Source organism: Schistocerca gregaria, unplaced genomic scaffold (genome assembly GCF_023897955.1).
Source record: "Schistocerca gregaria isolate iqSchGreg1 unplaced genomic scaffold, iqSchGreg1.2 ptg000526l, whole genome shotgun sequence".
Lineage (NCBI taxonomy): Eukaryota > Metazoa > Arthropoda > Insecta > Orthoptera > Acrididae > Schistocerca > Schistocerca gregaria.
Window position 1 is genome coordinate 9105929 of NW_026061925.1, and position 15309 is coordinate 9121237.

Below are 15309 nucleotides of genomic sequence, written 5' to 3' on the forward strand. Positions count from 1 at the left end.
AAACGGACGGATTTCTCAGGTTAATACTACATATGAGCACATTTCACATTCTCCCAAGCAACTTTTCTGCTAGTCTCGCTCTCATGCAGATTCTTAGGGTCCTAGCTCATGTCCAAGTCACCAAAGCCAGCTAAAAAGTCAATAATCGATACCTAAAACTTGACTTGTACTACTTCTTACTGGCTATTACATCAACTTAGAAGCTTCATCTGTGTCCTACTAAGGTGATTATAGTGTCTCCACATACCGCAGCACGCGACATAGCTTTGCAGACGATAAGTACAACCGTTTCAGAGAGAAGACCGGCCAATGTGACGATCCGGCTTTAAGTCGATTCGGTAATATATGACGATAACGAACGGATTTCTCAGGTTTTTACTACTTATGAACACTTTTCACATTCTCCCATGCATCTCGGCTGCTAGTCCTCCTTTCATGCAGAATCTTAAGGTCCTAGCTCATGTCCAAGGCACCAAAGCCAGCTAAAAATTTATTAATCGATACCTTAAACTTGAATTGTTCTACCTCTTACTGGCTATTACATCAACTTATAAGCTTCATCTGTGTTCTACTATGGTGCTTTTAGTGTCTCCACATACCGCAGCACCCGACATAGCTTTGCAGACGATAAGTACAACCGTTTCAGAGAGAGGAGCGGCCAATGTGACGATCTGGCTTTAAGACGATTCGATAACCAATGACGAAAACGTACGGATTTCTCGGGTCTTTACTACATATGAACACTTTTCACTTTCTCCCGTGCAACTCGGCTGCTAGTCCTCCTTTCATGCAGAATCTTAAGGTCCTAGCATATGTCCAAGGCACCAAAGCCAGCTAAAAAGTCAATAATCGATATCTAAAATTTCAATTGTGCTACTTCTTACTAGCTATTACATCAACTTAGAAGCTTCATCTGTGTTCTACTATGCTGCTTTTAGGATCTCCGCATACTGCAGCACGCGACATAGCTTTGCAGACGATAAGTGCAACCGTTTCAGAGAGAAAAGCGCTTAATGTGACGATCAGGCTTTAAGTCGATTCGATAACAAACGACGAAAACGGACGGATTTCTCAGGTTAAAACTACATATTAACACATTTCACATTCTCCCGTGCACCTTTTCTGCTAGTCCTCCTCTCATGCAGTTTCGTAAGGTCATAGCTCATGTCCAAGGCACCAAAGCCAGCTAAAAAGTCAATAATCGATACCTAAAACTTGAATTGTACTACTTCTTACTCTCTATTACATCATATTAGAAGCTTCATCTGTGTTCTAGTATGGTGCTTTTAGTGTCTCCACATACCCCAGCACGCGACATAGCTTTGCAGACGATATGTAAAACCGTTTCAGAGAGAAGAGATGCCAATGTGACGACGTGGCTTTAAGTCGATTCCATAAAAAATGACGAAAACGGACGGATTTCTCAGGTTTTTACTACATATGAACACTTTTCACAATCTCCCGTGCAATTCGGCTGCTAGTCCTCCTTTCATGCAGAATCTTAAGGTCCTAGCTCATGTGCAAGGCACCAAAGCCAGCTAAAGACTTAATAATCGATACCTAAAACTGGTATTGTACTAATTCTTACTGGCTATTACATCATCTTAGAAGCTTCAACTGTGTTCTACTATGGTCCTTTTAGTGTCTCTGCATACCGCAGCACGCGACATACCTTTCAGACGATAAGTGCAACCGTTTCAGAGAGAAGGGCGGCCAATGTCATGATCTGGATTTAGGTCGATTCGATAACAAATGACGAAAACGGAAGGATTTCTCAGGTTTTTACTACATATGAACACTTTTCATATTCTCCCAGGCGAGTCAGCTGCTAGTCCTCCTTTCATGCAGAATCTTAAGGTCCTAGCTCATGTCCAAGTCACGAAAGCCAGCTAAAACCTCAATAATCGATACCTATAACTTGAATTGTACTACCACTTACTGGCTATTACATCAACTTAGAAGCTTCATCTGTGTTCTACTATAGTGATTTTAGTGTCTCCACATACCGCAGCACTCGACATAGCTTTGCAGACGATAAGTACAACCGTTTCAGAGAGAAGAGCGGCCAATGTGACGATCTCGCTTTAAGACGATTCGATAACCAATGACGTAAACGTACGGATTTCTCAGGTTTTTACTACATATGAACACTTTTCACATTCTCCCGTGCAACTCGGCTGCTAGTCCTCCTTTCATGCAGAATCTTAAGGTCCTAGCTCTTGTCCAAGGCACCAAAGCCAGCTAAAAAGTCAATAATCGATATCTAAAATTTCAATTGTAGTACTTCTTACTAGCTATTACATCAACTTAGAAGCATCATCTGTGTTCTACTATGCTGCTATTAGTGTCTCCGCATACTGCAGCACGCGACATAGCTTTGCAGTCGATAAGTGCAACCGTTTCAGAGAGAAGAGCGCCCAATGTGACGATCAGGCTTTAAGTCGATTCGATAACAAACGACGAAAACGGACGGATTTCTCAGGTTTTTACTACATATGAACACTTTTCACATTCTCCAGTGCAACTCGGCTGCTAGTCCTGCTTTCATGCAGAATCTTAAGGTCCTAGCTCATGTCCAAGCCACCAAAGCCAGCTAAAAAGTCAATAATCGATACCTAAAACTGGAATTGTACTACTTCTTACTGGCTATTACATCAACTTAGAAGCTTCATCTGTGTTCTACTATGGTGCTTTTAGTGTCTCCACATACCGCAGCACGCGACATAGCTTTCAGACGATAAGTACAGCCGTTTCAGAGAGAAGGGCGGACAATGTTACGATCTGGCCTTTAGTCGACTCGATAACAAAAGACAAAAACGGACGGATTTCTCAGGTTAATACTACATATGAGCACATTTCACATTCTCCCGTGCAACTTTTCTGCTAGTCTCCCTCTCATGCAGATTCTTAGGGTCCTAGCTCATGTCCAAGGCACCAAAGCCAGCTAAAAAGTCAATAATCGATACCTAAAACTTGAATTGTACTACTTCTTACTGGCTATTACATCAACGTAGAAGCTTCATCTGTGTCCCACTAAGGTGATTTTAGTGTCTCCACATACCGCAGCACGCGACATAGCTTTGCAGACGATATGTACAACCGTTTCAGAGAGAAGACCGGCCAATGTGACGATCCGGCTTTAAGTCGATTCGGTAATATATGACGATAACGAACGGATTTCTCAGGTTTTTACTACATATGAACACTTTTCACAATCTCCCGTGCAATTCGGCTGCTAGTCCTCCTTTCATGCAGAATCTTAAGGTCCTAGCTCATGTCCAAGGCACCAAAGCCAGCTAAAAATTTAATAATCGATACCTTAAACTTGAATTGTACTACCTCTTACTGGCTATTACATCAACTTATAAGCTTCATCTGTGTTCTACTGACTGCTACGGTCGCAGGTTCGAATCCTGCCTCGGGCATGGCTGTGTGTGATGTCCTTAGGTTAGTTAGGTTTAAGTAGTTCTAAGTCCTAGGGGACTAATGACCACAGCAGTTGAGTCCCATAGTGCTCAGAGCCATTTGAACCATTTTTTTTGTGTTCTACTATGGTGCTTTTAGTGTCTCCACATACCGCAGCACTCGACATAGCTTTGCAGACGATAAGTACAACCGTTTCTGAGAGAAGAGCGGCCAATGTGACGATCTGGCTTTAAGTCGATTCGATAACAAATGACGAAAACGGTCGGATTTCTAAGGTTTTTACCACATATGAACACTTTTCACATTCTCACTTGCAAGGCGGCTGTTAGTCCTCCTTTCATGCAGAATCTTAAGGTCCTAGCTCATGTCCAAGGCACCAAAGCCAGATAAAAAGTCTATAATCGATACCTAAAACTTGACTTGTACTACTTCTTACTGGCTATTACATCAACTTAGAATCTTCATCTGTGTTCTACTATGGTGCTTTTAGTGTCTCCACATACCGCAGCACGCGACATAGCTTTGCAGACGATAAGTACAACCCTTTCAGAGATGAGAGCGGCCAATGTGACGATCTGGCTTTAAGTCGATTCGTTAACAAATGACGATGGCGAACGGATCTCTCAGGTTTTTACTACATATGAACACTTTTCACAATCTCCCGTGCAACTCGGCTGCTAGTCCTCCTTTCATGCAGAATCTTAAGGTCCTAGCTCATGTCCAAGGCACCAAAGCCAGCTACAAAGTCAATAATCGATACCTAAAACTTGAATTGTACTACTTCTTACTGGCTATTACATCAACTTAGAAGCTTCATCTGTGTTCTACTATGGTGCTTTAAGTGTCTGCGCATACCGCAGCACGCGACATAGCATTGCAGACGATATGTACAACAGCGTCAGAGGGAAGAGCGGCGAATGTGACGATCTGGCTTTAAGTCGATTCCATAACAAATGACGAAAACGGACGGATTTCTCAGATTTTTACTACATATGAACACTTTTCACATTCTCCCGTGCAACTCGGCTGCTAACCCTCCTTTCGTGCAGAATCTTAAGGTCCTAGCTCATGTCCAAGTCACCAAAGCCAGCTATAAGTCAATAATCGATACCCAAAACTGGTATTGTACTAATTCTTACTGGCTATTACATCATCTTAGAAGCTTCATCTGTGTTCTACTATGGTGCTTTCAGTGTCTCCTCATACCGCAGCACGCGACATAGCTTTCAGACGATAAGTACAACCGTTTCGGAGAGAAGAGCGGCCAATGTGACGATCTGGCTTTAAGTCGATTCGATAACAAATGACAAAACGGACGGACTTCTCAGGTTTTTACTACATATGAACACTTTTCACATTCTCCCGTGCAACTCGGCTGCTAGTCCTCCTTTCATGCAGAATCTTAAGGTCCTAGCTCATGTCCAAGGCACCAAAGCCAGCTAAAAAGTCAATAATCGATATCTAAAATTCCAATTGTACTACTTCTTACTAGCTATTACATCAACTTAGAAGCTTCATCTGTGTTCTACTATGGTGACTTTAGTGTCTCCGCATACCGCAGCACGCGACATAGCTTTGCAGACGATAAGTACAACCGTTTCAGAGAGAAGAGCGGCCAATGTCACGATCCGGTTTTAAGTCGATTCGATTACATATTACGTAAATGGACGGATTTCTCATGTTTTTACTACATATGAAAACTTTTCACATCCTCCCGTGCAACTCGGCTGCTAGTCCTCCTTTCATGCAGAATCTTAAGGTCCTGGCTCATGTCCAAGGCACCAAAGCCAGCTAAAAAGTCAATAATCGATACCTAAAACTTGAATTGTACTAATTCTTACTAGCTATTACATCAACTTAGAAGCTTCATCTGTGTTCTACAATGGTGCATTTAGTGTCTCTACATACCGCAGCACGCGACATAGCTTTGCAGACGATAAGTTTAACCGTTTCAGAGAGGAGAGCGGCCAATGTGACGATCTGGCTTTAAGTCGATTCGTTAACAAATGACGAAAACGGAAGGATTTCTCAGGTTTTTACTACATATGTACACTTTTCACATTCTCCCGTGCAACTCGGCTGCTAGTCCTCCTTTCATGCAGAATCTTAAGGTCCTAGCTCATGTCCAAGGCACCAAAGCCAGCTAAAACGTGAATAATCGATACCTAAAACTTGAATTGTACTACTTCTTACTGGCTATTACATCATCTTAGAAGCTTCATCTGTGTTCTACTATGGTGCTTTTAGTGTCTCCGCATAACGCAGCACGCGACATAGCTTTGCAGACGATAAGTACAACCGTTTCAGAGAGAAGAGCGCCCAATGTGACGATCTGGCTATAAGTCGATTCGATAACAAATGACGAAAACGGACGGATTTCTCAGGTTTTTACTACATGCGAAAACTTTTCACATTCTCCCGTGCAACTCGGCTGCTAGTCCTCCTTTCATGCCGAATCATAAGGTCCTAGCTCATGTGCAAGGCACCAAAGCCAGCTAAACACTTAATAATCGATACCTAAAACTGGTATTGTACTAAATCTTACTGGCTATTACATCAACTTAGAAGCTTCATCTGTGTTCTACTATGGTGCTTTTAGAGTCTCCACATACCGCAGCACTGCGACATAGCTTTCAGACGATAAGTACAGCCGTTTCAGAGAGAAGGGCGGACTATGTTACGATCTGGCCTTTAGTCGACTCGATAACAAAAGACGAAAACGGACGGATTTCTCAGGTTAATACTACATATGAGCACATTTCACATTCTCCCAAGCAACTTTTCTGCTAGTCTCGCTCTCATGCAGATTCTTAGGGTCCTAGCTCATGTCCAAGGCACCAAAGCCAGCTAAAAAGTCAATAATCGATACCTAAAACTTGACTTGTACTACTTCTTACTGGCTATTACATCAACTTAGAAGCTTCATCTGTGTCCTACTAAGGTGCTTTTAGTGTCTCCACATACCGCAGCACGCGACATAGCTTTGCAGACGATAAGTACAACCGTTTCAGAGAGAAGACCGGCCAATGTGACGATCCGGCTTTAAGTCGATTCGGTAATATATGACGATAACGAACGGATTTCTCAGGTTTTTACTACTTATGAACACTTTTCACATTCTCCCATGCATCTCGGCTGCTAGTCCTCCTTTCATGCAGAATCTTAAGGTCCTAGCTCATGTCCAAGGCACCAAAGCCAGCTAAAAATTTAATAACCGATACCTTAAACTTGAATTGTTCTACCTCTTACTGGCTATTACATCAACTTATAAGCTTCATCTGTGTTCTACTATGGTGCTTTTAGTGTCTCCACATACCGCAGCACTCGACATAGCTTTGCAGACGATAAGTACAACCGTTTCAGAGAGAGGAGCGGCCAATGTGACGATCTGGCTTTAAGACGATTCGATAACCAATGACGAAAACGTACGGATTTCTCGGGTCTTTACTACATATGAACACTTTTCACTTTCTCCCGTGCAACTCGGCTGCTAGTCCTCCTTTCATGCAGAATCTTAAGGTCCTAGCATATGTCCAAGGCACCAAAGCCAGCTAAAAAGTCAATAATCGATATCTAAAATTTCAATTGTGCTACTTCTTACTAGCTATTACATCAACTTAGAAGCTTCATCTGTGTTCTACTATGCTGCTTTTAGGATCTCCGCATACTGCAGCACGCAGCATAGCTTTGCAGACGATAAGTGCAACCGTTTCAGAGAGAAAAGCGCCCAATGTGACGATCAGGCTTTAAGTCGATTCGATAACAAACGACGAAAACGGACGGATTTCTCAGGTTAAAACTACATATTAACACATTTCACATTCTCCCGTGCACCTTTTCTGCTAGTCCTCCTCTCATGCAGTTTCGTAAGGTCATAGCGCATGTCCAAGGCACCAAAGCCAGCTAAAAAGTCAATAATCGATACCTAAAACTTGAATTGTACTACTTCTTACTCTCTATTACATCATATTAGAAGCTTCATCTGTGTTCTAGTATGGTGCTTTTAGTGTCTCCACATACCCCAGCACGCGACATAGCTTTGCAGACGATATGTACAACCGTTTCAGAGAGAAGAGGTGCCAATGTGACGACCTGGCTTTAAGTCGATTCCATAAAAAATGACGAAAACGGACGGATTTCTCAGGTTTTTACTACATATGAACACTTTTCACAATCTCCCGTGCAATTCGGCTGCTAGTCCTCCTTTCATGCAGAATCTTAAGGTCCTAGCTCATGTGCAAGGCACCAAAGCCAGCTAAAGACTTAATAATCGATACCTAAAACTGGTATTGTACTAATTCTTACTGGCTATTACATCATCTTAGAAGCTTCATCTGTGTTCTACTATGGTGCTTTTAGTGTCTCCGCATACCGCAGCACGCGACATAGCTTTGCAGACGATAAGTACAACCGTTTCAGAGAGAAGAGCGGGCAATGTGACGATCTGGCTTTAAGTCGATTCGATAACAAATGACGAAAACGTACGGATTTCTCAGGTTTTTATTACATATGAACACTTTTCACACTCTCCCGTGCAATTTGGCTGCTAGTCCTCCTTTCATGCAGAATCTTAAGGTCCTAGCTCATGTCCAAGGCACCAAAACCAGCTAAAAAGTCAATAATCGATACCTAAAACTGGTATTGTACTAATTCTTACTGGCTATTACATCATCTTAGAAGCTTCAACTGTGTTCTACTATGGTCCTTTTAGTGTCTCTGCATACCGCAGCACGCGACATACCTTTCAGACGATAAGTGCAACCGTTTCAGAGAGAAGGGCGGCCAATGTCATGATCTGGCTTTAGGTCGATTCGATAACAAATGACGAAAACGGAAGGATTTCTCAGGTTTTTACTACATATGAACACTTTTCATATTCTCCCAGGCGAGTCAGCTGCTAGTCCTCCTTTCATGCAGAATCTTAAGGTCCTAGCTCATGTCCAAGTCACGAAAGCCAGCTAAAACCTCAATAATCGATACCTATAACTTGAATTGTACTACCACTTACTGGCTATTACATCAACTTAGAAGCTTCATCTGTGTTCTACTATAGTGATTTTAGTGTCTCCACATACCGCAGCACTCGACATAGCTTTGCAGACGATAAGTACAACCGTTTCAGAGAGAAGAGCGGCCAATGTGACGATCTCGCTTTAAGACGATTCGATAACCAATGACGTAAACGTACGGATTTCTCAGGTTTTTACTACATATGAACACTTTTCACATTCTCCCGTGCAACTCGGCTGCTAGTCCTCCTTTCATGCAGAATCTTAAGGTCCTAGCTCTTGTCCAAGGCACCAAAGCCAGCTAAAAAGTCAATAATCGATATCTAAAATTTCAATTGTAGTACTTCTTACTAGCTATTACATCAACTTAGAAGCATCATCTGTGTTCTACTATGCTGCTATTAGTGTCTCCGCATACTGCAGCACGCGACATAGCTTTGCAGTCGATAAGTGCAACCGTTTCAGAGAGAAGAGCGCCCAATGTGACGATCAGGCTTTAAGTCGATTCGATAACAAACGACGAAAACGGACGGATTTCTCAGGTTTTTACTACATATGAACACTTTTCACATTCTCCAGTGCAACTCGGCTGCTAGTCCTGCTTTAATGCAGAATCTTAAGGTCCTAGCTCATGTCCAAGCCACCAAAGCCAGCTAAAAAGTCAATAATCGATACCTAAAACTGGAATTGTACTACTTCTTACTGGCTATTACATCAACTTAGAAGCTTCATCTGTGTTCTACTATGGTGCTTTTAGTGTCTCCACATACCGCAGCACGCGACATAGCTTTCAGACGATAAGTACAGCCGTTTCAGAGAGAAGGGCGGACAATGTTACGATCTGGCCTTTAGTCGACTCGATAACAAAAGACAAAAACGGACGGATTTCTCAGGTTAATACTACATATGAGCACATTTCACATTCTCCCGTGCAACTTTTCTGCTAGTCTCCCTCTCATGCAGATTCTTAGGGTCCTAGCTCATGTCCAAAGCACCAAAGCCAGCTAAAAAGTCAATAATCGATACCTAAAACTTGAATTGTACTACTTCTTACTGGCTATTACATCAACGTAGAAGCTTCATCTGTGTCCCACTAAGGTGATTTTAGTGTCTCCACATACCGCAGCACGCGACATAGCTTTGCAGACGATAAGTACAACCGTTTCAGAGAGAAGACCGGCCAATGTGACGATCCGGCTTTAAGTCGATTCGGTAATATATGACGATAACGAACGGATTTCTCAGGTTTTTACTACATATGAACACTTTTCACAATCTCCCGTGCAATTCGGCTGCTAGTCCTCCTTTCATGCAGAATCTTAAGGTCCTAGCTCATGTCCAAGGCACCAAAGCCAGCTAAAAATTTAATAATCGATACCTTAAACTTGAATTGTACTACCTCTTACTGGCTATTACATCAACTTATAAGCTTCATCTGTGTTCTACTGACTGCTACGGTCGCAGGTTCGAATCCTGCCTCGGGCATGGCTGTGTGTGATGTCCTTAGGTTAGTTAGGTTTAAGTAGTTCTAAGTCCTAGGGGACTAATGACCACAGCAGTTGAGTCCCATAGTGCTCAGAGCCATTTGAACCATTTTTTTTGTGTTCTACTATGGTGCTTTTAGTGTCTCCACATACCGCAGCACTCGACATAGCTTTGCAGACGATAAGTACAACCGTTTCTGAGAGAAGAGCGGCCAATGTGACGATCTGGCTTTAAGTCGATTCGATAACAAATGACGAAAACGGTCGGATTTCTAAGGTTTTTACTACATATGAACACTTTTCACATTCTCACTTGCAAGGCGGCTGTTAGTCCTCCTTTCATGCAGAATCTTAAGGTCCTAGCTCATGTCCAAGGCACCAAAGCCAGATAAAAAGTCTATAATCGATACCTAAAACTTGACTTGTACTACTTCTTACTGGCTATTACATCAACTTAGAATCTTCATCTGTGTTCTACTATGGTGCTTTTAGTGTCTCCACATACCGCAGCACGCGACATAGCTTTGCAGACGATAAGTACAACCCTTTCAGAGATGAGAGCGGCCAATGTGACGATCTGGCTTTAAGTCGATTCGTTAACAAATGACGATGGCGAACGGATCTCTCAGGTTTTTACTACATATGAACACTTTTCACAATCTCCCGTGCAACTCGGCTGCTAGTCCTCCTTTCATGCTGAATCTTAAGGTCCTAGCTCATGTCCAAGGCACCAAAGCCAGCTACAAAGTCAATAATCGATACCTAAAACTTGAATTGTACTACTTCTTACTGGCTATTACATCAACTTAGAAGCTTCATCTGTGTTCTACTATGGTGCTTTAAGTGTCTGCGCATACCGCAGCACGCGACATAGCATTGCAGACGATATGTACAACAGCGTCAGAGGGAAGAGCGGCGAATGTGACGATCTGGCTTTAAGTCGATTCCATAACAAATGACGAAAACGGACGGATTTCTCAGATTTTTACTACATATGAACACTTTTCACATTCTCCCGTGCAACTCGGCTGCTAACCCTCCTTTCGTGCAGAATCTTAAGGTCCTAGCTCATGTCCAAGTCACCAAAGCCAGCTATAAGTCAATAATCGATACCCAAAACTGGTATTGTACTAATTCTTACTGGCTATTACATCATCTTAGAAGCTTCATCTGTGTTCTACTATGGTGCTTTTAGTGTCTCCTCATACCGCAGCACGCGACATAGCTTTCAGACGATAAGTACAACCGTTTCGGAGAGAAGAGCGGCCAATGTGACGATCTGGCTTTAAGTCGATTCGATAACAAATGACAAAACGGACGGACTTCTCAGGTTTTTACTACATATGAACACTTTTCACATTCTCCCGTGCAACTCGGCTGCTAGTCCTCCTTTCATGCAGAATCTTAAGGTCCTAGCTCATGTCCAAGGCACCAAAGCCAGCTAAAAAGTCAATAATCGATATCTAAAATGCCAATTGTACTACTTCTTACTAGCTATTACATCAACTTAGAAGCTTCATCTGTGTTCTACTATGGTGATTTTAGTGTCTCCGCATACCGCAGCACGCGACATAGCTTTGCAGACGATAAGTACAACCGTTTCAGAGAGAAGAGCGGCCAATGTCACGATCCGGTTTTAAGTCGATTCGATTACATATTACGTAAATGGACGGATTTCTCATGTTTTTACTACATATGAAAACTTTTCACATCCTCCCGTGCAACTCGGCTGCTAGTCCTCCTTTCATGCAGAATCTTAAGGTCCTAGCTCATGTCCAAGGCACCAAAGCCAGCTAAAAAGTCAATAATCGATACCTAAAACTTGAATTGTACTAATTCTTACTAGCTATTACATCAACTTAGAAGCTTCATCTGTGTTCTACAATGGTGCATTTAGTGTCTCTACATACCGCAGCACGCGACATAGCTTTGCAGACGATAAGTACAACCGTTTCAGAGAGGAGAGCGGCCAATGTGACGATCTGGCTTTAAGTCGATTCGTTAACAAATGACGAAAACGGAAGGATTTCTCAGGTTTTTACTACATATGTACACTTTTCACATTCTCCCGTGCAACTCGGCTGCTAGTCCTCCTTTCATGCAGAATCTTAAGGTCCTAGCTCATGTCCAAGGCACCAAAGCCAGCTAAAACGTGAATAATCGATACCTAAAACTTGAATTGTACTACTTCTTACTGGCTATTACATCATCTTAGAAGCTTCATCTGTGTTCTACTATGGTGCTTTTAGTGTCTCCGCATAACGCAGCACGCGACATAGCTTTGCAGACGATAAGTACAACCGTTTCAGAGAGAAGAGCGCCCAATGTGACGACCTGGCTTTAAGTCGATTCGATAACAAATGACGACAACGGACGGATTTCTCAGGTTTTTACTACATATGAATACTTTTCACATTCACCCGTGCAACTCGGCTGCTAGTCCTCCTTTCATGCCGAATCATAAGGTCCTAGCTCATGTCCAAGGCACCAAAGCCAGCTAAAAGTCAATAATCGATGATTAAAACTTGAATTGTACTACTTCTTACTGGCTATTACATCAACTTAGAAGCTTCATCTGTGTTCTACTATGGTGCATTTAGTGTCTATACATACCGCAGCACGCGACATAGCTTTGCAGACGATAAGTACAACCGTTTCAGAGAGAAGAGTGGCCAATGTGACGATCCGGCTTTAAGTCGATTCGATAACAAATGACGAAAATGGACGGATTTCTCAGGTTTTTACTACATATGAAAACTTTTCATATCCTAACGTGCAGCTCGGCTGCTAGTCCTCCTTTCATGCAGAATATTAAGGTCCTAGCTCATGTCCAAGGCACCAAAGCCAGCTAAAAAGTCAATAATCGATATCTAAAATTTCAATTGTACTACTTCTTACTAGCTATTACGTCAACTTAGAAGCTTCATCTGTGTTCTACTATGCAGCTTTTAGTGTCTCCGCATACTGCAGCACGCGACATAGCTTTGCAGATGATAAGTGCAACCGGTTCAGAGAGAAGAGCGGCCAATTTCACGATCTGGCTTTAGGTCGATTTGATAACAAATGACGAAAACGGAAGGATTTCTCAGGTTTTTACTACATATGAACACTTTTCAAATTCTCCCAGGCAAGTCAGCTGCTAGTCCTCCTTTCATGCAGAATCTTAAGGTCCTAGCTCATGTCCAAGTCACGAAACCAGCTAAAACGTCAATAATCGATACCTAACACTTGAATTGTACTACTTCTTACTGGTTATTACATCAACTTAGAAGCTTCATCTGTGTTCTACTATGGTGCTTTTAGTGTCTCCGCATACCGCAGCACGCGACGTAGCTTTCAGACGATAAGTACAGCCGTTTCAGAGAGAAGGGCGGACAATGTTACGATCTGGCCTTTAGTCGACTCGATAAAAAAAACGAAAACGGACGTGTTTCTCAGGTTAATACTACATATGAGCACATTTCACATTCTCCCGTGCAACTTTTCTGCTAGTCTCCCTCTCATGCAGATTGTTAGGGTCCTAGCTCATGTCCAAGGCACCAAAGCCAGCTAAAAAGTCAATAATCGATACCTAAAACGTGTATTGTACTACTACTTACTGGCTATTACATCAACTTAGAAGCTTCATCTGTGTCCTACTAAGGTGATTTTAGTGTCTCCACATACCGCAGCACGCGACATAGCTTTGCAGACGATAAGTACAACCGCTTCAGAGAGAAGAGCGGCCAATGTGACGATCTGGCTTTAAGTCGATTCGATAACATATGACGAAAACGGACGGATTTCACAGGTTTTTACTACATATGAACACTTTTCACATTCTCCCGTGCAACTCGGCTGCTAGTCCTCCGTTGATGCAGAATCTTAAGGTCCTAGCTCATGTCCAAGGCATCAAAGCCAGCTAAAAAGTCAATAATCGATATCTAAAATTTCAATTGTACTACTTCTTACTAGCTATTACATCAACTTAGAAGCTTCATCTGTGTTCTACTATGGTGCTTTTAGTGTCTCCACATACCGCAGCACGCGACATAGCTTTGCAGACGATAAGTACAACCGTTTCAGAGAGAAGAACGGCCAATGTGACGACCTGGCTTTAAGTCGATTCGATAACAAATGACGAAAACGGACGGATTTCTCAGGTTTTTACTACATATGAACACTTTTCACATTCTAACATGCAACTCGGCTGCTACTCCTCCTTTCGTGCAGAATCTTAAGGTCCTAGCTCATGTCCAAGGCACCTAATCCAGCTAAAAGTCAATAATCGATACCTAAAACTTGAATTGTACTACTTCTTACTAGTTATTACATCAACTTAGAAGCTGCATCTGTGTTCTACTATGGTATTTTTAGTGTCTCCACATACCGCAGCTCGCGAAATAGCTTTGCAGACGATAAGTACAACCGTTTCAGAGAGAAGAGCGGCCAATGTGACGATCTGGCTTTAAGTCGATTCGATAACAAATGACGAAAACGGACGGATTTCTCAAGTTTCTACTACATATGAACACTTTTCACATTATCCCATGCAATTCGGTTGCTAGTCCTCCTTTCATGCAGAATCTTAAGGTCCTAGCTCATGTCCAAGGCACCAAATCCAGCTAAAAGTCAATAATCGATACGTAAAACTTGAATTGTACTACTTCTTACTGGCTATTACATCAATTTAGAAGCTTCATCTGTGTTCTACTATGGTGCTTTTAGTGTCTCCGCATACCGCAGCACGCGACATAGCTTTGCAGACGATATGTACAACCGTTTCAGAGAGAAGAGCGGCCGATGTGACGTTCTGGCTTTAAGTCGATTCCATAACAAATGACGAAAACGGACGGATTTCTCAGGTTTTTACTACATATGAACACTTTTCACATTCTCCCGTGCAACTCGGCTGCTAGTCCTCCTTTGATGCAGAATCTTAAGGTTGTAGCTCATGTCCAAGACACCAAAGCCAGCTAAAAGTCAATAATCGATGCCTAAAACTTGAATTGTACTACTTCTTACTGGCTATTACATCTACTTAGAAGCTTCATCTGTGTTCTACTATGGTGATTTTAGTGTCTCCGCATACCGCAGCACGCGACATAGCTTTGCAGACGATATGTACAACCGTTTCAGAGAGAAGAACGGCCAATGTGACGACCTGGCTTTAAGTCGATTCGATAACAAATGACGAAAACGGACGGATTTCTCAGGTTTTTACTACATATGAACACTTTTCATATTCTAACATGCAACTCGGCTGCTAGTCCTCCTTTCATGCAGAATCTTAAGGTCCTAGCTCATGTCCAAGGCACCAAAGCCAGCTAAAAAGTCAATAATCGATACCTAAAACTGGTATTGTATTAATTCTTACTGGCTATTACATCATCTTAGAAGCTTCATCTGTG